This window comes from Eulemur rufifrons, chromosome 21, assembly GCF_041146395.1.
Source record: "Eulemur rufifrons isolate Redbay chromosome 21, OSU_ERuf_1, whole genome shotgun sequence".
Classification (NCBI taxonomy): Eukaryota; Metazoa; Chordata; class Mammalia; order Primates; family Lemuridae; genus Eulemur; species Eulemur rufifrons.
In genome coordinates this window covers 262,924-289,864 of record NC_091003.1, presented here as the reverse complement: position 1 = coordinate 289,864, position 26,941 = coordinate 262,924, and the positions used below count along the sequence as shown (strand labels likewise).

The 26,941-nt window shown below is 42.8% G+C and overlaps 1 long non-coding RNA gene across 1 annotated transcript in view; it reads left to right on the top strand.

Annotated features, from left to right (window-relative positions):
- Positions 1 to 26,941, top strand: part of LOC138401484 (uncharacterized) — a 54,288-nt gene that overhangs the window by 14,379 nt on the left and 12,968 nt on the right. Inside the window, exon 2 of the long non-coding RNA XR_011236525.1 lies at positions 7,790 to 7,924. This is a non-coding gene — a long non-coding RNA (uncharacterized lncRNA). The remainder of the gene's footprint in view (positions 1 to 7,789; positions 7,925 to 26,941) is intronic.

Here is a 26,941-nt window from a genome sequence, read left to right as displayed (position 1 = left end):
CGGGACTGAGACCCTATCTCTACTAAAAAATAGAAGGAAACTTGGCCGGGCAACTAAAAATATTAAAAAAAAAAAATTAGCCGGGCATGGTGGCGCATGCCTGTAGTCCCAGCTACTCGGGAGGCTGAGGCAGGAGGATCGCTTGAGCCCAGGAGTTTGAGGTTGCTGTGAGCTAGGCTGACGCCACGGCACTCACTCTAGCCTGGGCAACAAAGTGAGACTCTGTCTCTAAAAACAAAACAAGAAAAAAAGCCAAAGTCTTAAAAGTGCTCGTGACCCCCAGAGAAATAACTGTGTTTCAATATGTAGAGAATCTATTGCAAATACTGGGCCAGCCTTTTCTTTTGAACAACTCTCTCCATGGACTTTGCAGAGGAGAAACTTGAATTTGGCCAAAGTTTCCCTTCTCCGCAGATTACCTCAGGGCAATTTTCTAGGCGTGACTGTGGGTATCTTTATGGCCTCCTCTCCCACCCTGACAACTGAACCTAAACATTTCTGAAGGAAGGATTCTCTTTGCCAGCAGGGAGCCTGGGGCCATCTGTCAAAAGAATGCCTTTGTGGTTTTCCCTTTGGGGGCTGGAAAACTGATAGTGATCGCTAGACAAAGGCCTTGGAATTGAAGTGCCTGGGGACAGAACACAGGAGAAGGAAGGGGATTTGGTTAAGTGTTGCTGTACACTATGTTTTATCCCTTTTTGAAAAGAAAAGAGTAGAATTTCTTTAAATTCTGGCTGTGAAACTGTGCTGCTTATCCAGGCACATCTTAAAACAAGGCCAGGGAGGACCAGGCCTTGTAAGAGTTATTTTTGTGTTGCTAAAAATTTAGAAATGTGAGCTCCTGTGTCAGTCTTAGTTTGAATCCCAACTCTGCCACTTACTACTTGTGGGACTTCGGGTTGGTCACTTGGCCTTTCTGTACCTCAGTTTTCTTATCTGTAAAATAGGAATAGTAGCATCTATATCATAGGGTTGTTGGGAAGATTATATGTGTTAATATGTGAAAAGAGATTATATGGAAACTCTTTTGTGTTTTCCACTCAATTTTGCTGTGAGCCTAAAACTGCTCTATACAAGACAGTTAAAGCCTGGGTGCAGCGGCTCACACCTGTAATCCTAGCAATTTGGGAGCTGAGGCAGGAAGATAGCTTGACCCAGGAGTTTGAGACCAGCCTGACAACAGTGAGACTTTGGCTCTACCAAAAATTTAAAAAAATTAGCCAGGTGTGGTGGTGGCACCTGTAGTCCCAACTACTCGAGAGGTTGAGGCCGGAGGATCCTTGAGCCCCGGAGTTCGAGGCTGTAGTGAGCTGTGATGACGGATGACACCACTGCACTCTCGCCCAGGCAACCTTGCCTCAATTAAAAAAAAGTAAATAAAGTTTATTAATAATTTTTAAAAAGTAATTCCTTAAAAAGTTAATATTAAAAAACATGATAAAAACCAGAGGAAAATACAACCATTTTTCTGATTTGAGTGTGGGACTTTTGATCACAAAATGGTGATAAAGGGATACATAGCTAGATTTCAGTATAATTTTATTTAATGTTTCTTAACAGGCAAAGAGAGAAAAGTATGAGTAATGTTAATATATGAAAAATTAATATATAAATGGGAAAATGGTATGAATAGACAAGGAATGAAAAATAATTTAAAATTGCTAGTAGACTTTTGGGGAAAGTTCAGACTTACCGCAGTAACAATGAAATGTACATCCAAAACAAATGGGATTAATTTTTTAATTTTATGTAATATTTGATGCAAATGTTTGAAAATATTTTTATATTCATTTTATGCAACTTAATAAAAAAGCAAAAACTTGAACCCATTGCAAGTAAAACTCAGAACCTGTTTGATGGTGTGAATTCGCATGTGGCTTCCCTGTCCCCTCCCTGTCCCCTCGCTGCTCTCCTGCCTGCTGTGTTTATCATTCTCTTGCATTAAAGCAATTTTCACATACATGTATATCCCCACGCAGATTGTTCCATTTTGCCCATTTTAAAGGTTTTCCTGACTTGCTTTCTCCTTTTCTCTCCCCTTTTCCCTGCTGTTTGTGTAAAGCTTGTGTGGGTGCAAAATACGACGCTGCTGTGACCGAGGGGCTGCGGTGAGCCCGCGTGTATAGGGTGGAGAGTGTCAGTGTCGCCTGGGGCCTCGTTAAAGTTACTCACAAGTTTTCTGTTTTTTATTTTTGAGGCTCACGAGCTACTTTTACTGAAAGGAGTCTGTTGTATTCCTCAAATGCATTTGAGCAGAAAAAAGATTGAGGACTACGGCAATGATCTCTGCAAGTCTTCCCGTCTTGGTCTTCCTTTTTGATGTCTCAGTCTTTGATAAAACAGAAATGAAGGCTTACTCTAGGATCTTGTTGTTTACATAACAGCTGAAAAAGTTGAGTTTAAAAATTTTGTATTGCAGATTTAACATGTTGAAACCTGTGCTAGGCACCTTGAAAGACATTAGATGTAAAAATAAACGACATGTCTTGTCTTAGTTGAATTAAAAGAATTCTTTTGAGGAATATGTAGTTATGTGTACAGGCAATAAATTTGTGAGAGAGATATAAACAAATTACTGTTAGAATACAAAGGACAATTGAGTTTGATTTAGTTTGGTCAGGGAAGATTGGATTACAGTAAGTCCTAGAAAGGACAGTTTTTACTAATTAGTAATGGGGCAGGGGAGAACATTCCAGAAGAGAGAACTGCATAAACAGAGGGCTAGAGGTGTGAGGTTTGGGGGCATATTTGGGAATGTGAATAGTACAGTTTAATAGTGATAGAATACACATCCAGGTAAGGAGGGGCTGAAAAGTTGGTTTGGCCGCATCAACAAGGACCTTAAATGATCAGCTGTCTACACATAGGATCTAATTTTCTTTTTATTGGTGAACACCCAAATTACAATTCTTTTCTTGTATCTAGTCACGTCATTAATCATATTTACAGGATTAGAGAAGGATTTTTGTCTCTTTGCTTATTGCTGTATCCTTAGAGCGTAGAAGAGCTCCTGGTGTTGTCACAGGCGAATGTGAATTATATGTTAAATCAAGGAATAAATTTAGATTTTGTAAGAAGAATGTCAGTGGTCATACTTTAAGGAGATCTTGTCTCAATAGGTCAAGCTGTTCTGGATACTTTTATAGTATGCCCCAAACTTCATTGTATTCACCTCACTTGGATTTGTCTTTCTTTTGCGTTCTTTGTAATGTTCAACTTGGGCTTTTTTTTTTTTTTTTTTTTATATACCTGTCATGAATTTAATGTAAATCACAATTAGGAGCCTGTCACAATCTCAGGCCTTAAAGTACTGAACACGTGTACAGTGTGACAAGAGTAGGTAACTTGGGGCCCCCATTCGCTGGAGCCAGTCCCACATGGGAAGCTGTGGCAGGAGTGAAGAACAGAGTGGCGACTGCTTGGTCCCACTGGATCTTCCGCTGGTCTTCAGGAAGGACACTCGGGTTGGGGAGGCCACATCCCGGGTCGTTCCAGTGATTTCTGCTCCTGTCTAAACCGGAGCCCTCGAGGTCTCTGTCCATCCCCGGGTGGGTCCAGGTGGAAGGGGCGAACTGGGTCCCACTGCGCCCCCCGCGATGGCCCTGCCGACCCCCTGCAGGAAGACGCGGGTGTCCCCGTGCTGTGACGCGGCCAGCACGGTCCCCGCGGTCCTCCAGGGACACGGAGGCGACCCGGGCCGCAGCGCAGCCGGCAGCCGCGGGCCTTGGTCGGCGCAGGGTGCTGGGGTCCCCACGGCTCCACCGCGCATCGCTCGGGTCGGGCAGACGGGCTCGCGCTGCGGCTCCTCGGCCTCGTCCCCGGGACTCGGGACTCCGGGCGGGAGAAGCCGCAGCCTCCGTCCCCCTCCGAGGGCCGCCGGGGCGGGAGCCGCGTCCACTGCGCGGGGGAAGCTCCGGTTCCGGCTCCGGTTCCGGGAAGCGAAACGCGCCTCGGGCTGCAGCTCCCGCCGCTCGGCCAGGGCCGCCCGCACCGCGCCAGGTCCCCTGTCCCCGCCAGGTCCCCTGTCCCCGCCAGGTCCCCTGTCCCCGCGCCAGGTCTCCTGTCCCCGCGCAGGTCCCCTGTCCCCGCCAGGTCCCCTGTCCCCGCGCAGGTCCCCTGTCCCCGCGCAGGTCCCCTGTCCCCGCCAGGTCCCCTGTCCTCGCCAGGTCCCCTGTCCCCGCCAGGTCGCAGGCGGCCGGGACCAAACCGCGTCCTTGAGAGGTTCCTGCAGCCTCCCCCAGCCGGGCCGACTCCCCGCCCTCCAGAACCTTCCACGGCCGCTCGCCCCCGCGAAGGCAGCGTTGAAAAGTCGCCCTTCTCCTCCGCCACCTCCCGGCCCTGTCGCTTGTGCTCCCTACCTGGGCTTCGAGTGCGAATGACCCTCCCCACAGGGCACCTGCATCGCGAGGTGTACCTGCTGTTTGTGTCTCGGTTCAGGCAGAGCTCACAGATCTTTGATTTTAACATCACATCTCTCTTCCTGAGGTGTGTAGCGTTGCATCATTCTTTAATCTCGATTTTAATCATTTCTAGAAATATGTGACATCACTTTTAGCGTTTTTGCCACTCGGGTCCCACTGTGTTCTTCTGCTTGTTATATTCCATAAATAGTTGTGTTTCCTATTTTAGTATTATTTAGAAATGTTAGCTTTGCTGCTTCATATTTGATAGTTCTGAATAAATTATTTATAATTTTATATATGTGTATTTTGAAAAAACTTACAAGTTTCATTATATATCAGCTATACCTATTTGTATTATTCCTTAGTGTTCTAGAAATTACAATATGCATGCTTAATGGACCATAGTCTCCCATGAATTAATATAATTCATTTACAATATATAACATATAACATTGTAACATAATACCACTTCACAAAAAATGTAAGAGATTTGCAATAGTATCATTCTGTTTATTCCCCCTTTCCCATCTTGTTTGCTGTGGTTCTCATGTATTTTACTTCTACATGCATTATAAACCTAATGACACCTACCAATTGTTTTTATCTTTGCTTTAAGCAGCCAATTATCTTTTAAAGAAATTAACAAAGGAAAAGATTGGCTCTTATAATTTTCCATATATTTACCATTTTGCAGAAGACATCTCTTTCTTTCTGCTGAATTTTTACTGAAGCTAGAAGTAATGTCTCGCCATCTGAATTTTCATATTGTGGACAATTTATATGTCATATATTACCGTACAATTCATAGTTCCATGCATATGCCAAATTTTCTCTACTGGTTTTAGGTTATTTTTTGGCAAACATCAGTATTTTTTACTTATTATTATTATTATTTTTTTAGACAGGATGTCATTCAGTCACCTATTCTAAAGTGCAATGGTGTCATTACAACTCAAAGCAACCTCAAATTTCTGGGCTCAAGTGATCCTCCTGCCTCAGCCTCTTGAGTACCTGGGACTACAAGCATGTGCCACTATGCTTGGCTAATTTTATTTTTCCTAATTTTTATAGAGATGAGGTCTTGCTTTTGCTTGGGCTGGTCTTGAACTGCTGGCCTCAAGCAATCTTCCTGGCTTGGCCTCCCAAAGTGCTAGGTTTACAGGCATGAGCCACCATGCCTGCCCATTATTTATACATTTTTATGTACATAATGAAACATACTTCATTATGTTTAGCACAGTGCTTTACACAAAGTGGGCAACTATGTATTTTTTTCAGTGTGTAAGAATGACTGAAATTTTGTTGTTTTGTCTGAGTCTTTGTATAATCTCCCAGGGTTAAGTTCTATTACTACAGTTCACCATTAGATGTCACTTTCTAACATATGTTCTTACCACTGAATTCCTACTGTACAGCTTATCAGATCCTGAAAGTTGGCACCCCTCTATGAGTGCACTTAAACTGAGAAGTTTCTGTCTTCTTTCATCTTTTTTTTTTTTTTTTTTTTTTTGAGACAGAGTCTCACTCTGTTGCCCAGGCTAGAGTGAGTGCCGTGGCGTCAGCCTAGCTCACAGCAACCTCAAACTCCTGGGCCAAACGATCCTCCTGCCTCAGCCTCCCGAGTAGCTGGGACTACAGGCATGCGCCACCATGCCCGGCTAATTTTTCTATATATATTTTTTTAGTTGTCCATACAATTTCTTTCTATTTTTAGTAGAGACGGGGTCTCGCTCTTGCTCAGGCTGGTCTCAAACTCCTGACCTTGAGCGATCCACCCGCCTCGGCCTCCCAGAGTGCTAGGATTACAGGCGTGAGCCACCGCGCCCGGCCTCTTCTTTCATTTTAAAGTTTCTTTCATCTTAAAGTGATAACTCTAAAACAGAAGTGTTTCTTAATTATAATTTTTATTATCTTTTAGTTTTACATCTAAGTTTGTACAGAACCAACTGATTTTCCTTAAGTTTTCTTTAAATTTGAATACTGGCATTATTTTTTATTTATTTTCTTGGAGCAAAGTCTGGAACTATTATAAGTAAAAGTGTGAAGAAGTAGGATATTCAAGAATACCTTTTAAAACATGTTCAGAATGTTTTCTGTCGGTAGTGTAATTCTGAAAACCATCTCATTCTAGGAGCCCCACTGACCCCAGACTGACTGGAAGTGAGTCTTCTCAGGATAAGCTTTGATAGCAGCTGTGGGGTTTACTTGGGTTTGTCAAGGAAAGGGAGAACTGAGGGGGCCGTGAAAAGAAGTGTGGAGGTGGGGAAAGAGGAGATTCACAGGGCTCAGTTGGCAATCACGAAACACAGTGAAGTGCCGAGAATGAGCTTCCCTCGCTCATTCTCTTCCCTTACAGGACAGGAAAGGTCCGGGCAAGGAGATTTTAGGAATCCCAGAAGCTTTAACGTGTACCGTATTTTTAAGGCCTAGATTTTAAACTTAGCATTATAATCTGTAAGATTTAGAGATATGTTTCAGTTGTTGCCAAATGTTGGGATTCATGATCTAACACCAAGTTGGTGGTGAAGGTTTCATAGGCTCACTCTGTTCCTAACAGATGAGTCCCTCCGAGCTGAGTCAGGAGAGGCCTCTTTTGTAAAACCCGCAGTCACCAGACACCCAAGCTGTGGCCCCAGGGTTTTCCCCAGTCTTGCCAGGCACAGGTGGAAAATCATCTGGAGGTCGGGTGGCTATTTTCTTCAGTTACTCCAGAATACTGAAATTTGAATAAAATAGCAATGTTGTTTCTTAATAATGTAATGAATACCCCTGAAATTAACATCTATTCAAGAATATGATTGTTCCTAATAATTTGTGGTCCTCTGGTATCCTGTTTGCCAGCTTTTCCCATCTTACCCCAGAAGTAACTATTAATACTTTTTGCATTTTCTGTTCATGGTTTTATTTTATTGAAATGCTTCCGTTTATCAATATATGCATACAGAATTGGACTTTTTAAGCCATGATTATAATAAACCAAAGTACAAACAATTAGGGCATTTAAATTCCATTTTATATTGATCAAATTACAAACAATGCATTATTGATAAATGAAATTTTGTCTTGTAATATTTCTGTGCATTAGAATAAAACTTAAATTTATTTAATAAAACATGTTGGCATAAGGTAGCCACTTGTCCTCTTTGGGAAAACCTTAACCCTTTCGTTTTTAGACTCTCACTTTTTATGAAGTAATGAAGCAAATGGTAACTTGTATGAAGAAGGTGCTGAGGTGGATAGTAGGGAATGAGGCAGAAAGTTGGCCGTGCTACCTGCTACCTTGGTATGATCAGTAGTCAATAGGCACTGATGATGGTACTCACTTGTGTTGATAATAATTCAATTTGTAATGTTTTTTTCCCTTATGTTTTTATGTCTTACTACAGCTAAAGAAGTAAACAGGTCATGGCACGTTTAACAAAAAGATGACAGGCGGATACAAAAGCTATCCAGCATCTTTGGGCAGCCATTGAGATTATACGGAACCAGAAGCAAATTGCCAACATTGACCATATTACAAAGTAAGTAAATTTAAACAAACAAACAAAAAAATCCCTGTAAAATTTCATGTGAGACCTTGGGGGGAAAGTCCAAAATACTTTATTATGCTAATCAACATACATTACAAAGGACTGAAGTCACTTACCTTGCAGGAGTATATAGTTGTTAGAAAAACAAATACAGAAACATACACAAGCAACTTGTGTTGATAAAATAAATATTAGATAAGTAAAATATCAGTATGTACTATTTATAATAGTTTTGCAGTTATCAGAATTTTTAACTCTTTAGGTCTTTTATTAAAATGGCTTTTAGTTAATCATTTGCTTTTATGTAGTGAAACTGTGTAAAAATAGTATACTGTTCGTTACTCATTGTAATACAGGACAAGCATGGTATGTGCAGTAAGTAAATAACATCTTGCCTGTGTGCTCACGCTTGTAATCCTAGCACTTTGGGAGGCTGAGGCAGGAGGATATCACCTTAGCCCAGGAGTTGGAGGCTGCAGTGAGCTATGATGATGGCATTGTACTCTAACTGGGGCCAAAGAGCCCCTCAAAGACCCTCTTAACAAAACAAAGCAAAATTGCATTAGGTCATAGCCCACTGACAGAATTTTTAATAATTTCATTCTATATTTTAGAAATTATTAAACAAACCACTCAGTTTTTAAAAAGAAAGTTCCTCCCCACCCTGGTTTCTAATGCTACTTATAGTGGTAGACAAAGATTCAGGATACAAAATAAAATCAAACTAATTTATGACTCTTCTATTTACTTGTCATATACTAATTATAAGGATGTCTTAAAATAAGAACTTGGTTTTATTTTGTTTCTCTGGGTATTTTTAAAGGAATAAAGCCAAATTTATCCTAGCACTCTGGGAGGCCGAGGCGGGCAGATTGTTTGAGCTCAGGAGTTTGAGACCAGCCCGAGCAAGAGCGAGACCTGTCTCTACTAAAAACAGAAAGAAATTATATGGACACCTAAAAATATATACAGAAAAAATTAGCCGGACATGGTGGCACATGCCTGTAGTCCCAGCTACTTTGGAGGCTGAGGCAGGAGGATCGCTTGAGCCCAGGAGTTTGTGGTTGCTGTGAGCTAGGCTGACACCACGGCACTCTAGCCCGGGCGACAGAGTGTGAGACTCTGTGTCAAAACAAAACAAAACAAAAGCCAAATTTATCCTTTTAAATGTTTGGAGGTTGGTTTTGTTGTTGTTGTTAATTTAGATAAAATTTCTTTATACCTATATCTCCATATTCTTTAAATGCTATGTGTAAAAATGGAAAACAGATAATTTACAAAAGCTCACTTAAATGCTTTTTTTTTTTTGGCCTTTGTTAATAAGTAACAAAATTGAATTACATATATTTTTGTCCCTTCCCTGTATTCTGGTGAAGGAGATCGTAAAATTACCTGCAAGGGAAGGAACAGAAGATAGAGAAAGGGTTAAGGCTCTGTGTGGCTCTGGCTCTACACTCACGCTCAGAATACTTTAAAGCTGACCATGCACAACTCTTAGCTCCTGTAGGTTAGTGGAAGGAACAAAATAATACTGTATGAAAAATAAGAATAAAATAAATAGTACATTGTTTTAATTATTATATTTTTAATTAAAGCAAATAATTTGAGGTGTGGTAGCTAAATACAAATTACAGAGAGGTGATGTTGATAATAAAAGCGTTTTTAAAAATCTCAAAGAATAAAAAGTAGTATTTTCTTGTGGTTGAGACTTTTAACAAAACAGTTTTTTGTATATCAAAATTGCTCACAGAAGGCTGCTGAAATGCAATACTGTTCTTTGGATTCGTTTTTAAAAATTAAAATCATGTAAGCTTGACTGAACCATTTCAGTTTTTCAGACTACTCCTTTTTCTTACGTGTGGCATCTTTCTAGATCTCACGTGTAGCATCCTTCTAGAAGCGCTAGGGATGTTCCCTAGGAAGCTGTCAGACTCTCCTAGTGAATGTTGCTGTTAGGTTGTGACCACCTGCCGTGTGGGAGTCAGAGAATTAACCCCGCAGTGCCGGGTGCAGAGGTCTGTTGGATTCTCACAGCACCTGTGTGTGCGCGAGTTAAACTGTGGCAAAAGATGCAAAGGTTGTTAAACAGGATTGCACACGCCTTCTCCTTCTGTATCGCGGCTTGTCGGTAAGTGTTCCTTTCTCTCCTTGCTTCTTCAGTGTAGCCCTAAATGATGCCAAGGGTTATCTTCCTTCATGTTGTGAGGTCCATAATTCCTAAATTAAATATCAATAGATTTATTTTACCTAGTAAATAGTCTTAGTTTTATTAGTGTCATATAAAGATGGATGAAAAGAAAGGAAGAAAACCCGAGGGTAAGTGCTCAGGAGGGGTTCCCCGTGTGTCCTCTGCCTCGTCCCCTCTGAGAGCTGTGCGGCATTTCCTCCCATCACAGTGGCTCACGTCCGAGCGTTCTGTGCTTCTTTCCCAACATGAGTCACAGTCGTGACTATCTCCCTGCTGGACAGTTGGCTCCAGGGGGGGACTGTGTAGAGAACTGCCTGACCCAGTGCCTTTGCTTCTTGCCTGCTGCGCTTGCCTAAGGTCAGTTAGGAAGTGGCATGGGGCGAGGACAGGAAGTCCGATCTTTTGCTGTAAAGCCTGATATTCCTACTCTGCACTCTCAAACCTTGGATTCATTTTAAGTCAAGTTGTTCTGCTTATTTACAGTTAAGTCTGAACATAGAGGTGTCTTTTAAACTTTAGAAATGGCTGAAGTTACAGAAGGCTGCAGAAGAATTGTTGTTAGGATCGCATATGTAGTCATTAAGTTTCACTCTTTATTTTGACTGGTGACTCCATTATAAAAAAAAATTGAAAGCTACATAGTTTGAGTCGTGCATTCAAAGTTATGGGGTTTGGTGTGACTGCCTCTTAGGCAGTCCTGCATCCTGCGTCCTAAACATTATCGTTTACTTTGGTATAATGGCTTCGTTCTGCTTGTTTCTGTTCTTTTGATCCGTGGATTTCTCATCCATCTTTTTTGTTGTGGCTTTCATTTGGGATTTATTGATTGGGGAAACTGGGTCATTTGGTTTCTCGCAGTCTGGCTTTCGAGGATCACGGCACTGTGGTCCAGTTTGACCTGCTGCTCAGTCCTCTGTATTTCATGGAAATTGAAGGTTGGTCCAGGGGCTGTGGGTGGGTCGAGGCTGCTGCACAGGCTACGGAGAGTTGTGTTGTTAGAACCGGTTTCCGCCCCAGGAACAGACAGGCAGAGTCACCAAGGCTGCAACAGACAAAGGAGTTTATTCTCTAGCTGAGCCAGGGTCCAAGGCCCAGAGCGCCACCGCAGTGGCCTCTCCACGAGCCAGGACCCCGCCCTGGGGTGGCACTAAGCTTTTATACTCATCAGTAGGTTACATGTACTGGGCACACCACCCCCACCCCCCTTTTAGTTCATTTGCTCCTTCAAAAGTGGCTGATAGTGTTGGCTCCTGATTGGCCGGTTTCCAAGCTGGGGGCCTTGGCTCCTGATTGGCCGGTTTCCAAGCTGGGGGTTTGGCTCCTGATTGGCCAGTTTCCAAGCCGGGGCCTTGGCTCCTGATTGGCCAGTTTCCAAGCCGGGGGGTTGGCTCCTGATTGGCCAGTTTCCAAGCCGGGGCTTTGGCTCCTGATTGGCCAGTTTCTGAGCTGGGGCTTTCAGTTGTTACCAGCGGCATTCCGGGGAGGGGGATGGCCAGCGTTGGGGAAACCGAAACTTAGGCCTCTCCTAGGAGGTCCAGTCTGTCATGGAGTCACTCCTGTTTTCCTTCCTGCTCTACAGTGTTTTCAGGAGGCACATGTGTCAGTTGTCTCGTTTTGTGATATATGTAGCTATTGATGCTAGATCCAGTAATTCATTAAGAATTGCAAAATGGGCCGGGCGCGGTGGCTCACGCCTGTAATCCTAGCACTCTGGGAGGCCGAGGCGGGTGGATCGCTCGAGGTCAGGAGTTCGAGACCAGCCTGAGCAAGAGCGAGACCCCGTCTCTACTAAAAATAGAAAGAAATGATCTGGCCAACTAAAAATATATACAGAAAAAAAATTAGCCGGGCATGGTGGCGCATGCCTGTAGTCCCAGCTACTAGGGAGGCTGAGGCAGGAGGATCGCTTAAGCCCAGGAGTTTGAGGTTGCTGTGAGCTAAGCTGATGCCACGGCACTCTAGCCCAGTCAACAGAGCAAGACTCTGTCTCAAAAAAAAAAAAAAAAAGTTGTTGCTAAAGGCACTGGATATTTTCTGAAGTTCAAAAACAGAGCTAAAAGCAAAAAAAAAAAAAAAAAAAAAAAATCCCTTTTAGCAGAAACAAACCCAAGGCATGTTCTTCATGTTTGTATATAACACTGGACACACAGAGTCCACAGCAATATCACCATCAAATACAGGATCCTTAATGTAGTAAGACTGATGTTGCAATTTTAAAAGGAAATTCCACGAGTAGAATTTGTGGCCTTTTAAAGCAGTTAAGCCTCAGATCCTCATAATTGATTGAACTCTTAGCAACTAATAATAATCTTCTTATCTCAATAACAAAATAGGAGAATGTATCTGTGTTCATTCTAGATGTTTATTCCACCTAAGTATGATGATATCCAACATTCAGAGTTCATAGCAGTACCTGTCCCTGATACCTCCCCAGGAAAGAGTGTTGTGAGTCCTTTTTACCATTTTCTTTTAATTTTCCTTTTTTTAAAAGAATTGCTAGTGTATCTAAGAAAGTAGGAAAAGTGCTGTAAGTTACAGAATCATTGCTGAGATTTATTCAATAATTCAAATCTTTAAAAAAATATACCTAAGGGAAACTTCTTTCACAAATTTTATTATTTTGCTATGGAAAGTATTTTTACTGAAAAGATCAATCTGAGCTCAAAATACATATCTGGGATAAAGTCTGATGTTTTGATTAATGATGAAGCTGTCCCTCTGATTTAAAGCTCATGTTTATAAATTAATGATAACATAAATTCTATAGATGACTTCATTTGGGATCTAAATAAGCACGAATTTTGGCCTCTCAGTAAAAACGTTTTACATTTCTAGAAATGGAAGGATGTCTTCTAATCTTTAATCATCATAAAATTGAAATAGTTGCGTCATTTTATCATTAAAAAAGGAAATACGGTAGTCAGTTGAGGGTTGTATGAAGATACACATAGGTAATAGTAGTCCTCTTTTCAGTTTAAACGTCTGTAAACACTATAGTTGTCACATGAATTCATCACTTTTATGTAATTCGATAGTTGTCATTAAAGCTTTGAAATACTCAGTTACTTAACATTTCTATTAAATATTTATAAAATATTTTTATGCTTAAGATGATGTTAGCCCTTGTTTTACCGATTTCCAATCAAGATATAAAGGGTGAAGAATCATATAACAAAAAATCAGTAACAAGTGAAATTTAAGCCTTCAATCATGCAGATTCCTAATATGATTCATAACTCATATGTTATTTCCCTAAATACCATGTATAGTTTAATGTCCAGTAAAATCAAGTTACATATATCATTTCCTTTTCTTCTTTAATCCAAACAAATTATGCACATCTAATTTGGGTATTATAACATGGCATTAGAAGTTCATAATTAAGTAATAGTTATATTTTAAATACATGCTTTTGAAACAGATACGGATGTTTTACTAGTCTCTACTGCTATTATTACCTAGGCAGTGTGATTGGGGAGGTTAACTATTTTTTATTGACTACTGGGATAAAGCAATCAAAATAGTCAACCTGTATGTTTCCTTTCTGTCTTGAGTAACTTTGACTTTGTGTTTCTAGAGGTGATCACATTGTGACGAGCATGATTAGACTAACAGTGGATTGGTAGACTAGTCCCATTCAAGTTAATGTTTCAGAATAAGGCATCAATTAATTACATGTATTGCTTACTTTAGGGTCAAACCCCAGTTAGAAAAACGTGACCTCTGACCTCTTGTGACATGTTTGGCATTGAAATCTCTGAGTTCTCCTGGAGTTCTTCCTGTCACTACAGATATACATAAGCCCAAACTGTAAGTCCTCTTCGTGTGTATGTTGACTTTGAAGTTGCAACTAGGTACATACTATTTCTTTTTTTATGTATTATAATTTAACTCGTTGAAGCCCAATTTCCAGGAACAGTTTATTTAAGTTAAAGTTTGCTATGTCTCTCTGTCTTAGAATTATTAGAGAGGAGGAGAATGGCCATTCCTAAGTTACTTCTTTGTAAATAAGTTAGTTTGAAAAACTACCAGTTATTATGCTGCTTATGTAATTCCAAGGATTCTTCTTGGAATCACTCATTGTATTCTCCTTTCGATCTGCAGGGAGTTAGCTACACTCCCCGCAAAGAGGTTTTTTTTTCCTCTTTGTTCCGATCAGGTCTCTCAGGCAGGGGTCATCGCAAAGGATGAAAAGGATAGTAGGAAACAGAAATAAAAGATAAAGTAATGGCAATAATAATACACAGAGCCAAAAATACAGTTTATAAAGTAAAGCTTTATGAAAATAAATAAAGGAGTGTATCCGGATGGAAATATTTTACCCGCATAAAATCTCTCTCAGACTGAAACTCCACACAGGTACTTTGTAGGGTACATACAGGCTCCCCGTTGCCAAGGGCAATGGGATTTGCATACTAACAGGCAGTTTGCTTTAGGGTCAAAGTCTCCTAAAAGGCTACTGCAGATCCTTTAACTAACTCCAACTAGGGGAACAATGAGTTATAAAATCGTCTTGGGGCAAACTTGTAAGTTTTATGATAAGGCTATTACTTTAGCAACAAACAGAGACATCTTTGCTTGGTGATTGTGTTCTTGGGGACAGAGATGATCCCAGAAGTCAACATGAGCTGTGCTTTGTGTTAATTACTTGAACCGCATGGTTCCATCTGGGCCCGGCTTGGGCATTAGCATATCTATATGATCAGCTCTCATCTCCGGGGGGTCTACCTGTCAGCTCCGGCAACCTTTTGGTTCTAAGGAAAAGGCCTGCCTTGTCTTTCAAAACAGGTGAGAACCAAAGGCCCAGTTTACAGCTGTCTCTTTGAAGTACAGCTTCTACTGACCAGCGAGATGCCCTCCTGACATGAGGCAGCTTTTCAACTAACACATTTATTTTTTCTTTAAGGCAAAGCCTTATTTGACTTCTGAAATCAAATCTTGTCTCCAGAAATACAGGGAGCATTTCTATAACTCAGTATTCTTAGGCTCAACATCAATCTATATTGATTTATTCTTCTTACATATCTTATTGTGAAAGTGGATTGGCAGGTATACTTTACCACTGTTATCATTACTATTTTATTTTACAAGATAGTCTTATACAAGAAGTAGCTAATTCTGAATAACCAAAGTCCATGGTGAGTTTTTTCCAGGATGCCAAAATCTTCTGGCATTCATCTTGCCTTGGATTGTTGTCTAGGTGTTTTCGTGTGCTTGACATTTGTTTACAGTTCTGTGAAGGAAACATACAGACAAGGCACATAGAAATGTAAACAGCTGTTAAAGAATGAGACAGTAGTACCTAGTAATAGGAGAGGGTCATTACCACATGATGAAGGTTTAGTAATTTACAACACTGGAGGCTTTGTTTGAGGGGAGAGACACCAGGAGAGCTCGGAAGGCCCTGTGGGTGGCATGGAATCAGTCAGGCCTCAGTCGTATAGGGTTTGACGCGGCAGAGAGGAGAGTCCAAGTAGAGGGACTGTGGGATTTCAGGAAAAGTGGATAAAAAGGCAGGGAGGGTCAGACCAGGAAGGCCTTGAGAATGCTAGCATTGACATTTTAATCCATAGGTAGAGGGGAATAGTGAGTGCTTTTTGAATAGGGAAATGGTAAAAAGTAGAACATACTCCTTTTTTTCCCTCCCAGGCTAGACTGAATGGTCCCCTCAAATGTCTCTTGAGTCCATCTGCTCTTCCCTCTTCTGGGCTGGGTTTTCACTCTTGTGATTTTCTGCCTGTTTCTCCAACCCCTGTTTTTCCACAATGGCATCTCAGATCGCTCTACCATCGCAGGCCTTTCTCTCTTGCCCTCGAAGCCCCCATTCCTGTGCAAAGGTGTCGCTGTCTCGGCCCGTGTCTTCCACATCACCTCTGCCACCCCCCACTCTGCTACGCTCCAGAAATCAGAGATACGCTGGGCAGGTCCTCAGGTCTGTGTCTCCCACATGCCACCTGGGATGACCTTCCCAGACTCCTCTTTCAAGTGTCATCTCCTGAGAAGTCTTTCCTGACATCGTTAAGTCAACTTAATTTTACCAGTTATTTTTCTAAATTTTAGGTCTGATTGTGTTCTTAAATCCTCTTTTGATTTCCCTATTGTGCATGAAGTCCAAATAATGGAGCAGGGCATTTGTATAAAGCTCTTCACAATTAGATCATATTTCTTTTTTCTTTTTACAGCTATCCTTTCCCCTCTCAGTGTTCCATCTGATGAGACAAGTGTCAATGGCCTGAGCACTCTATGGCTTTTTCTTTTTTTTTTTTTTTTTTTAAGAGATGGCATCTCGCTAGGTTGCCCAGCCTGGACTCAAACTCTTGGATTCAAATGATCCTCCCACCTCACCCTCCTGAGTAGCTGGGATTACAAGCGTGTGCCATCATGCCTGGCTTAGATTTTTAATTTTGTATTTTTCCTTCATTAATGGACAAAATCATACCTAGGCTTTCAAGATCCAACTCAAATATGATCTCCTTTGAGATTTTGATACATTCCTCATTGTACCCAATCCTGTTCCTCTTTCTCTCTGTTCCCCTAGTAATAGATATAAAATTTGATTTTATTAGTTATTGAAGTCTCCTATGATCTTTGAAATATATTTCCATTTCTTTTATTGACTGTGAGAACCTTAAGAGTAGGGAATATGTCTTTTCTATTTTTGTATATTAATGTGAAACAGTGACTGGGACATTACTAATAATATTCAGTTTCATTAACTGCAGAAGTGGTTTTAAGGAGGATTATAATAATTGGTAACATTAAATGAGCCACTATTTTTTGACAAGCACTGGGCTTTATATAAGTTACTTATCTCATTTAATTTTCACAGCAACACAGGCATGTTGTCATTACCCCCACACTGCTGAGAAGATGCTGTAGTAAGAAGGTGAAGTAGATTGCCCAAAGTCATCCAGGTTGTTGGTGGCAGAGCTAAAATTTGAATATAGGTCTATCTGATGTTGGAGTTCAAGCTACTAAACATTTAAATTTTTTTCTTCTGGTATTTAATGGGTTTATATTTATATCTTTGCAAACTTTGAAGTTTTGAAAACATGATCATCTCCATGGTACTTACATATTCTCATTTCATCCTCACAACTGTGAGTTACAGTTAGCCCCACTTTACAGGCGAAGAATGCGGCTCTCAGAGTAAATTGTTTGTCCCAGGTTAACTGTTAGAATTAAGAGGAACCTAGTGCTTCAGGATATATTCTAGAATTTTAAAATTAACTCCATTGATGGAGGATCTATAAAGATGCTGTTTAGGTTTTGAAGTTTAACACTTTTTGTTCAATGCAATTTTAAAGTAAAATATTTGTTTGCCATGAAATATTCCATTTCTAAAAGTAACATAACCATATTATAGGATACTCAGAAAACAGAAAAACAGAAAAATAACCACCTATAATTTCTCTACCCAAATTCAGGTAAGGTACTCACTTTGATTTTCTTCTTTCTAGTCATTTTCTGTATAGGTGTGTGTTGTCTCAGCATGGCTGAGTCTTCTTCCATGTTGTTGCGTGGCCACCGCAACATGTGACGGTGGCACGTGGCTCCCCCTGGTGAGACGGCACCTTCACATGCCTGGGAGGGAGGAGAAGCGAGGGGAACGAACACTTGTTACGAGATTTACATTGTCTCATTTACCCTCAAATCAGCCACATGGCATTGGCTTTAACAGTTCCACTCTACAGATGCGCAGATGGAGATGCGGGTGGGGTGAGGCTTGTCCCGCCTGCAGCAGCGCGGGGAGCAGCCGCTGTGCACACGGGACCCGTGAGACTCCGGAGGCCTCGCCTCCCCCGGGCTCTCACGGTGCCACCGCGTCTTCTATTAAGTTCTCGTAACAAAGCTCCGTGCTCCAGCTGCACAAATAAACAAACAGTGGGGTGAAAGCTTAGGGGGTGACCTATACCAAGTAGCAGGAATTACTGTCATAGGACTAAGGGCAAGGGACTGGGCACTTCCCGTGCATTTCCTCGTCTGGCTCTGTCTACAACCCTAAGGGGAGTGTCCTCTGCCTTTTCTTCGCCATGCCGTCACCGTCGCATGCTAGGATAACCTGGGTGTTTTCATCATGCTCCGTGTCTCCTCGCATCATACCCTTTCCCCGTGCTTTGGATTATTTCCCTACCGTGGACACGCAGGTGAGTGTCTCCTGCTTCCCTCTGGCACAGATGACTGTGCATTGCCCCAGCTCTTCACGGCCACTCACTGGGATGTACGTCCAGAGAGAATTCCTCCTTGGTGATACCGTATGCATATGGGTAATTAATTTGACTAAGCTCTTATGAAAGATGCCTCAGTCTACAAGTTCGGTAGCGCTGTGCACATTGGGTTTTGTTTTTCTGTACATCTGCATATACTTGATGTTCACTTGCCCAAATTTTGTCATTCAGAGGGATGTTTTAATTTGCATTTCTGTATTTGGTTTAGGCAGCTCGTGGTGTTCTTATAGGGTTCTGGGGTTCCTTTGCTGCGGGTGCCTGTTACTGCCTTCTGCCCATTTCCCGCTGGGATTGTGCCTTTTCCTGTTGACTTGCAGAAGCTCGTTACACTGGACATTAGTTCCTTTACAGGTTTTATGCTTTGTAAATATCTTTTCTCTTTCTGTCATCTGTTTATTAATTTTTTTCCATAGTTTTCTTTATGAACAGAAAATTCTAATTTGGATGTGATCAAATTCAGTCTAGTTGGCCTACTGTTTTATGCTTTTGAAATTTTATTTAAGAAGTCCTTAAGGCAACAATATTGCCTACATTTTCCTTTACTAACTTTATGGTTTTACCTTTTATAGTTAGGTCTCTAAACCATCTGTAGTTATCTTTTTATGTGTTAGGTAAGGATCTACCTTACCTTATTGTTTGTTGTGACTCTATCTTCTTCTTTAGACTTTAAACTTAAAGGTCTTAAAAACTCTTGTGGGAGGTACTTTAGAGGCCCCTGTAGCAGACCGTGTGGTTGAATTGCTTGTTGGCGGTGCCATAGCGTTCTTTGCCCTCTGCCGTAAAACCTGTTCCCACCACTGTGATCTCTGTGAGGTCGGGGTCTCTATTGCATGTGGCTGGCATGTGGCACTCACCCAGCAGTATTTGTTAAACGCTGGGTGAACGTGAGCTCTTTTCCTGCAGCCAGTTTGTCCTTCTGAGAGAAAGCTTGAAAATGGTAATAGACCGAGACTAATGCTAATATTGCTCTACTATTAACTGGCTGTGTTTTCTCGAGGAAGTCGTTTTTCTTACTTCCTCTGTAAATCGGTGCCTCTGTGTCACCACCTTCTCAGTCAAGATACAGGAAGTTCCCTGTGCTCCTGTATGCTCAGCCCACCCTGCCCTCCCGCCCCACTCCATAACCGATTTGCTTTCTGTCACAGTGATGAGCTTTGCTTGCTTTGGAATTTTATATAAGTGGAATCATACAGTGTATTATCTTCCACGATTGGCTTTTTTGGTCAGCATGTTTTGAGATTCATCTGCTTACAGATGTTGGTGGTTCATTCTTTTTCATTGCTGAGTAGTAGGCCATTGTGTGCATATATACCATGAATTTTTAAATTCATTTATCTGCTGGAGGGACATTTGGGGGTTATCATGACATAAGATAGAGTGTGCTTTTATGTACAGGTGTAGGCGTGTATTTGGATAAATACCTAAGAGTGGAATTGCTAGGCCATATGATAAATGTTGTTTAACTTTATTAGAAACAGCACAACTGTTATCCAAAGTGAAGAGTTTACATTTCCACCAGCAGTATATGAGAATTCCAAGTTCTCTGCACTTGGTATTGTCGGTCTTGTAAAATTTGTGTCATTCCAGTGGGTTTGTCTTATATCCCAGCAGTCCCAAACCTTTTTGGCACCGGGGATTGGTTTCACGAAGGACAATTTTTCCACAGACCAGGGGAGGGGGGAAAGGTTTTGCGATGATTCAAGCACATCACATTCGTTGTTCAGTCAAACCTCTCTGCTAACGGTAATCTGCATTTGCAGCCGCTCCCCAGCGCTAGCATCACGGCCTCAGCTCCATCTCAGACCATCAGACATTAGCTTCTCATAAGGAGCCGCAACCTAGGTCCCTCCCACGCGCAGTTTACAGTCGGGTTTGAGATTCTATGAGAATCTAATGCCGCCACTGGTATGACAAGAGGTGGAGCCCAGGTGGCAATGTGAGTGATGGCTTCCTCCAGAGCAAATGTTCCGAGAGACAGACAGTGGAAGCTGCTGATTTCATGAGTCCTGGGCCTGGAAGCTGGCACCATGTCGTTTCCACCATGTTCTATTCACCAAACCCTCCTGTATGTTTTCTCTTCATCTCATCAGCTCTTTGCTCTGTTTTCTTTTATGACTTCTTTTGCATTGAATATTTTTTCATTTTTATATCCTTTGTGGCCCATTAGCTATAACTTTTTGTTTTACTGTTTTAGTTATTTAGCTTTAGGGCATGGTTTCTCAAGCTGACACTTTGGGTTGGATAGTTGTTTGTGTGGGCAGCTGTCCTGTGCAGCGTAGGATACGTCACAATACCGTTGGTTTCTACCTTCCAGTGATACGACACCACTTTCTGTGCAGCGTAGGAGCCGTACAGCATGCTCCGTCCTTCCGTCGCTTCCCCTTGGGTCTCTGTGCTATTGTCATACCTGTTACTTACACATGTGTTATACGCCCCAATTTCATTATTGTTATTTTTGTTTAAACAGTCAATTATCTTTTAAAGACGTTTGAAAAAGAAAAAAAGTCACATACTACCCATTTGGTTACCATGGCCAGATCTCTAAACATAATCTCATCTGGTATCATTTTTCTCCTGCCTAAAGTACGTCTAACATTTCTTGCAGTTTAAGAGTCTGTTGCTGATTGATTCTTTCAGCTTTTGTGTATCTTAAAAAAAGTATTTTACTTTAAACCTATTTTTCTTGTGATACAATTTGCGACTGTAACCATTTGTAAGTGTAGTTCAGTGGCGTTAAGTACATTCACAATGTTGTGCAACCATCACCATTATATATTTCCAATTTTCTCATTATACCAACCGGAAGCTCTGTAACCATTAGGCGGTAACTCCCATTTCCCCCGCCCTCAGCCCCAGGTCACCTCTAACATACTTTGTCTCTATGAATCTGCCTATTCTAGATATTTCACAGAAGGGGAATCATACGGTATTTGTCCTTTTGTGCCTGGCTTCTTTCATTTATTATGATGTTTCCAAGATTCACCCATGCTGCAGCAGGTGTCATAACTCCGTTCCTTTTCATGGCTGAGTAATATTCCTGTGTGTGTACTCGCCACATGTTCTTTATCCATTTATCTGTTGATGGACATTTGGGTCGTTTCTGCCTTTTGGTTAGTGTGAATACGGTTGCTATGAACATTAGTGTGCAAGTGTAAGTTTGAGTCTCTGTTCTGAATTCTCTTGGTTACACACCTGTAAGTGGACTTGCTGGGTCATACGGTAATTCTATGCTTACTCTTTTGAGGAACCACCAGAGTGTTTCAACAACAGCTGCACCATGTTTCACTCTCACCAGCAATGTATGCGGGTTCCAGTTTCTCAGAGGCGAGGGGGATGGAGGATGGGATGCCTGGGCTGGGAGTCGGGACCCAGTGTTCCCTCCTGGTCTTAGACCAGGCTCCTCAGCTTCTTGGCCATCGGAGCAGGGCTGCTCCCCATACCCACTGTGGCAGTCCCCTGGAGTCCCCCAGGCTTCACCAAGCAGCGCCCAGGTGACAGGTCCCCAACAACCCCCTTGGACACGCTCAGACACTGCGGGGCTCTGAACAATCAGAAGCCTGCCCTCTGCCGGCTGCTGAGTCACATAGACCCCGCCCCCCCCCCGCCCCCTGCAACGGAAACAGGAACGCGCAGGCGCGGCTCTCACGCTGGGGCGGGGCCTCTCAGGGCGGAGCTTCCGCTCCAGGGCGGGCTGTGGCTGCGGCACTTCCGGCTTCTGAATTAAAGAGGCCGAGGCTGGGGCCGAGCCCGGAGCCCGGAGCCCCAGTGCCGGCTCGGCCTGGGGCGGGGTCTGGTCCGGCCACCGCGGCACCCGGGGCAGAGGCTGCGCCCGAGGTTCGAGTGGCTCAGCCACGGCGAGGGAGCAAGGCCAGCCAAGCCGCTGCCCCCGCGTCCCCGCCGCTCCCTCGCTCTGGCGTCCCCTCAGGCTCCTGCCTTCGCCCACAGCCCCTTATTGCCACCCGCTCGGTTTCCAGTTCCCCCTTCCCCGTGCAGCCCATTCTCCTGCTGGGGTGAAGCCCTTTAGGTAGCACCCCTTAATCTCCCTTCCTCCCTGTGACAGCCTTTTCCGCGTTCTCTGTGCCACCGTCTCTGCGTCCTTTAACCCTGACCCTTCCTCCTTTTTCTCTTCCATTTTATCTTTTTCTGTCTTCTGTGATCCTCACTCCTTTCTCCCTGGTTTTTTTTTTTTGCTCTTTCTTCTCACCCCCCTCACCATTTTATCTCCACTGACCCCTCCTCCTCTCCATGTCCCTTCTCCCGTCTGTCCCCTCAGCCAAATTTCCTCCCCCGTATTGGACGTCGTCCTCGCCCTCTGGCACAGCTGTCCCCATCTCCTTCTCCAGGCTTCAGGGGTCTAAGCAGGAACAATTTGAGGACTGTCTCTTCCCAGGAACTGTAGGGCGGGCAGATGGGGGTTTGTAGTTTTCTTCTTCCTTTTGTGTTTGGAGAAAGGGGAGCTTGGAGGTGTTGAAGAGAGCCTGGAAGCCTCGTTACCTACTGTCACGGCAAAACCTGAGAGATGGTGTGTTACAGCGTGACAAACTGAGGGCCAACATGTATACTGACACCTTATGAAATATTTACCTTTCTGACAAAAGTAGCTAAAAAATATTTTGATTTTTTTTTTTAATTTTGAGCATCTTTTAGTGGGGAGGAACAGCTTGAGAATTTTAAAAATATTTATTTACAGGCTTGACTATTATAACTTAGATAAAATGATTTGTTTTTTTGGAGGCAGAGACCAAAGGCATTTGAGGACTGACAATCACCTTGCTTGGCACTCGGATTGTGACAGTTTCTTTGATACCTTCCAAAGGGTTCATTTGTTTTGCCCTCTCTCTTTCAGTTGGGAAAACGTTCTATTTGCAAATTTTCCCCTTCCTGTTTCAAAATAGCTTGAGATTTCAGTTGGTTTTTTTCATTGAGTTGAATTACACATGGTTTGCAGTATATTTATTAAAAAACATTGCTCCAAAATATGCAACAGGCTAAATTTTGGTCTCCGAGAAGGACAGACATTATAGTCGAAACAAAATCCCAATAATCATATTCTCCTAGGATGTTAGTCATTTTCTATTTTTCCTCCATCTGTTGTTTAGGAAAATGGATTAATATAAAATCATTTAATCTATGAAATTTTCCCTAACTCACTGGCCCCTGCATTTTTGGTTGTCATTTTCCTGTGTCTGTCTCCTTGGCTTTCACAACCCATCACCCTGTTACTGTGTGCTGACCTCTTTCTCTCAGTTGAATGTGAGTTCCCATAGGCAGCACCTGTGCCTTACCTAGTCCTGGTATTCCTAGTGGTCAGGCTAACTAGGTGCTTGAAAGATTTACTTTATGGTCTCATTTTCCCACCTGACAAGTATAATCTTAAACTGAAATTTGAGGCAACTGGACTACTCAGAGTGACTTTCTTTGAGAATGTTCTTTTTGGTGCAAAAAGAAATTTTAGTGAGAGATGGTGATATTCTCTTCAGAATATCAAGCCATCCCCCCTAAGACATCAAATGGCTAGGTTTCTGCAACTGTGAGGCCTCCTGCTTTCAATAAAAGTATAAGTAATGAGGGAGGAGTTATATTACTCCTATTTGGGTATTTAGGGTCCCAAAGTGTCATTTGGGCTGGGCCTGAAAGACCAATAGGATTTACCTAGATCATTTTGGGAAGAGAAGAGAAAGAATGCTTCATTGTGAATGTGAGTAGAAAGTGCGAAGGAGTTAGGATGCAATGTAGGAAGCAGGATTACCATTACATAGCGTGGAAGTATGCAAGAATGAAGATATATACTAGGAAATGAAACTAGAAAGATACTATCTTAGTCCATTTAGGCTGTGGTAGCAAATGAGATAAACTGCTTATAAACAACAGAAACTTAATTTTAGGATAAAAGTACAATGGAGAGGACCCTTTAGGATGCACCTCCAAATCTAAGTTAGGATCCCAAACAACAATTCCTAGGAAAAGAACCAGCTCAGAGTAAAGCGAGACCATCAACCAAAAACGGAGCTCAGGACGACCCACCAGTTCCACCAGAGGAGGAGCTCGGAGTCGGGGGGCGGGGGGGCCCGATAGGGCCACGCCGGTACCCGGCGCCGAGTTCGGGCTGCTCCTTCGGTGGTCCTGAGTCTTCTCTGAGCCCCACGCCCGGGCGCCAACCTTGTCAACGGAAGAGAAACCAAACTCTGTAACATCATTTTAAGGAGATTTAATCTGAGCCAAATTTGAGGCTCATGACCCGGAGCCACGCCCAAGAGGCCTTGAGCAAGTGGACTCGCTGTGGCTGCTATGTTATACTTTGGTTTTATACATACCAGGGAGACAGGGCTTACAGGGAAAGTCATAAATCTATACGTGGGGGCATACATTGGTTTGGCCCGAAGAGGTGGGCCATCTCCAAGCCGGGGCTTGCAGGCTATAGGCGGTGCTGGTGGCGGGTGTGTGTGTGCGTGCGTCTGAGGTGAGCCTCAAAATGTTACTTAAGTTCACGAGTCACCCCCCCCCACTTTTGGCCACGGTATGTCAGAGAGACGGAATCTGTGGCCAAACTTTTATGACCTTTAACTTTTATATCCACTTAGTGTTTAATGACTATTGCTATATTGAAGTTTAGAGTAGTTTCAAAGATCAGTGAATTAGACAAAATCATCTTTTCACCTCCCAAAACAGAATTTATTGACATGACAGGGATCAAAGTGTCTCTGGTCCCCAAAGTCTGCGAGCAAAGGCCCCCCAAAAGGTCCCCGTAAAGACCCATTGAGAATTTACTGCCGTGAAGATTACTAGCAGAAAGGATGAAAACTTATACACGGGCACCTTCAGAACGAACACTCAAAGGTGCAGGGGAAAGTGTCCATTTTTTATGTTTAAAGCATGGACAGTCCAGTAGAAATGACTGGACCAAAACGGGGTGCGCTAATTCTACCAGCAGGAGAGGCAGAACCAGCAAGGTTTTTATATTTAGATTCTGCCTGGCCTCTCTCCAATCTGCCTTCCTCCCTTCTGGGTTGCAGGGCGGCAAGGCCCTTTCTGGCACGGGGTTTTACGGTAAAACAAAGCGGGTCAGATAATTACTTCATGGCCACTTTATATAGACTAATTTGAGGTTTTAAGGCTAGCTTTCAGGAAAAAAAGGGGTCCTGGGCTGTACGACCTGCCTTGGGATTCAGGGATGCTGGTTTTTATGGCTGGCTTCAGGGAAGGATTGGTACAAGAGGCAGGCAGACAAGGCAAGGTCAGAACATTTCTGCTCTGAAGCCCTCCTTTCAAGTTAGTTTTCTGAATCCCACATCAACATCAGATCACCTGACTGTAGACTAAAGGGGGGGGAACATTCAGCGCCAAACCTGAGCACCTCAAAGAATGACACAAAGAAGCAACATGCTTTTTGCATGAGGGTCAAGATTAGGCTGCTTTGAAAACAATCTAAATGGTCTCAAAACAATTTTTTTCGGGGGGGTGTGTGTACACCTGAGTACGTGCAATATTTATAAAGAGTAAGACTGTTTTGAGATTCTGTGGATTGTAAACATCATTCGCTTTTTATCTTAAAATAAATTACTGCAGAGAAATCAATAATTTAGAAACTTTTTCCCTAGGCACAAACTTTGTTAGAGCAGCATAAAGTACGCATGACCGGCTAGCTTGTAAAGAGTGGGACAAAAATGGACGAGACCAAGGGAAAACTGAAGCTGTCAATTTAAGCTCTTCTGGGCCGGGCGCGGTGGCTCACGCCTGTCATCCCAGCACTCTGGGAGGCCGAGGTGGGCGGATCGTTTGAGCTCAGGAGTTCGAGACCAGCCTGAGCAAGAGCGAGACCCCACCTCTAAAAATAGAAAGAAATTATATGGACAGCTAAAAATATATATAGAAAAAATTAGCCGGGCATGGTGGTGCATGCCTGTAGTCCCAGCTACTCGGGAGGCTGAGACAGGAGGATCGCTTGAGCCCAGGAGTTTGAGGTTGCTGTGAGCTAGGCTGACGCCACGGCACTCACTCTAGCCTGGGCAACAGAGTGAGACTCTGTCTCAAAAAAAAAAAAAAAAAAAAAAAAAGCTCTTCTGACCTCAACTTCTAGGACAGCTCTGAGTCCCTAACGGTACAGTTAATATTAGATGACAGTGCGTTTAGAAACACCTTCTGGGTACCTCTCTACAGACACTGAATCAGTGGACGTAAACTATCACTGCAGTTAGGGTTACAAGAGCAAAACCGAAATATTTTCATACACCTTTCACCAATAATTGGCATCGCGATCTCCAGGTAGCCTCTCAATTGTAAATACCGTAAACAATCAGTTATTTGGGCCGGGCGCGGTGGCTCACGCCTGTAATTCTAGCTCTCTGGGAGGCCGAGGTGGGCGGATCGTTTGAGCTCAGGAGTTCGAGACCAGCCTGAGCAAGAGCGAGACCCCACCTCTAGAAATAGAAAGAAATTATATGGACAGCTAAAAATATATATAGAAAAAATTAGCCGGGCATGGTGGTGCATGCCTGTAGTCCCAGCTACTTGGGAGGCTGAGACAGGAGGATCGCCTGAGCCCAGGAGTTGGAGGTTGCTGTGAGCTAGGCTGACGCCATGGCACTCACTCTA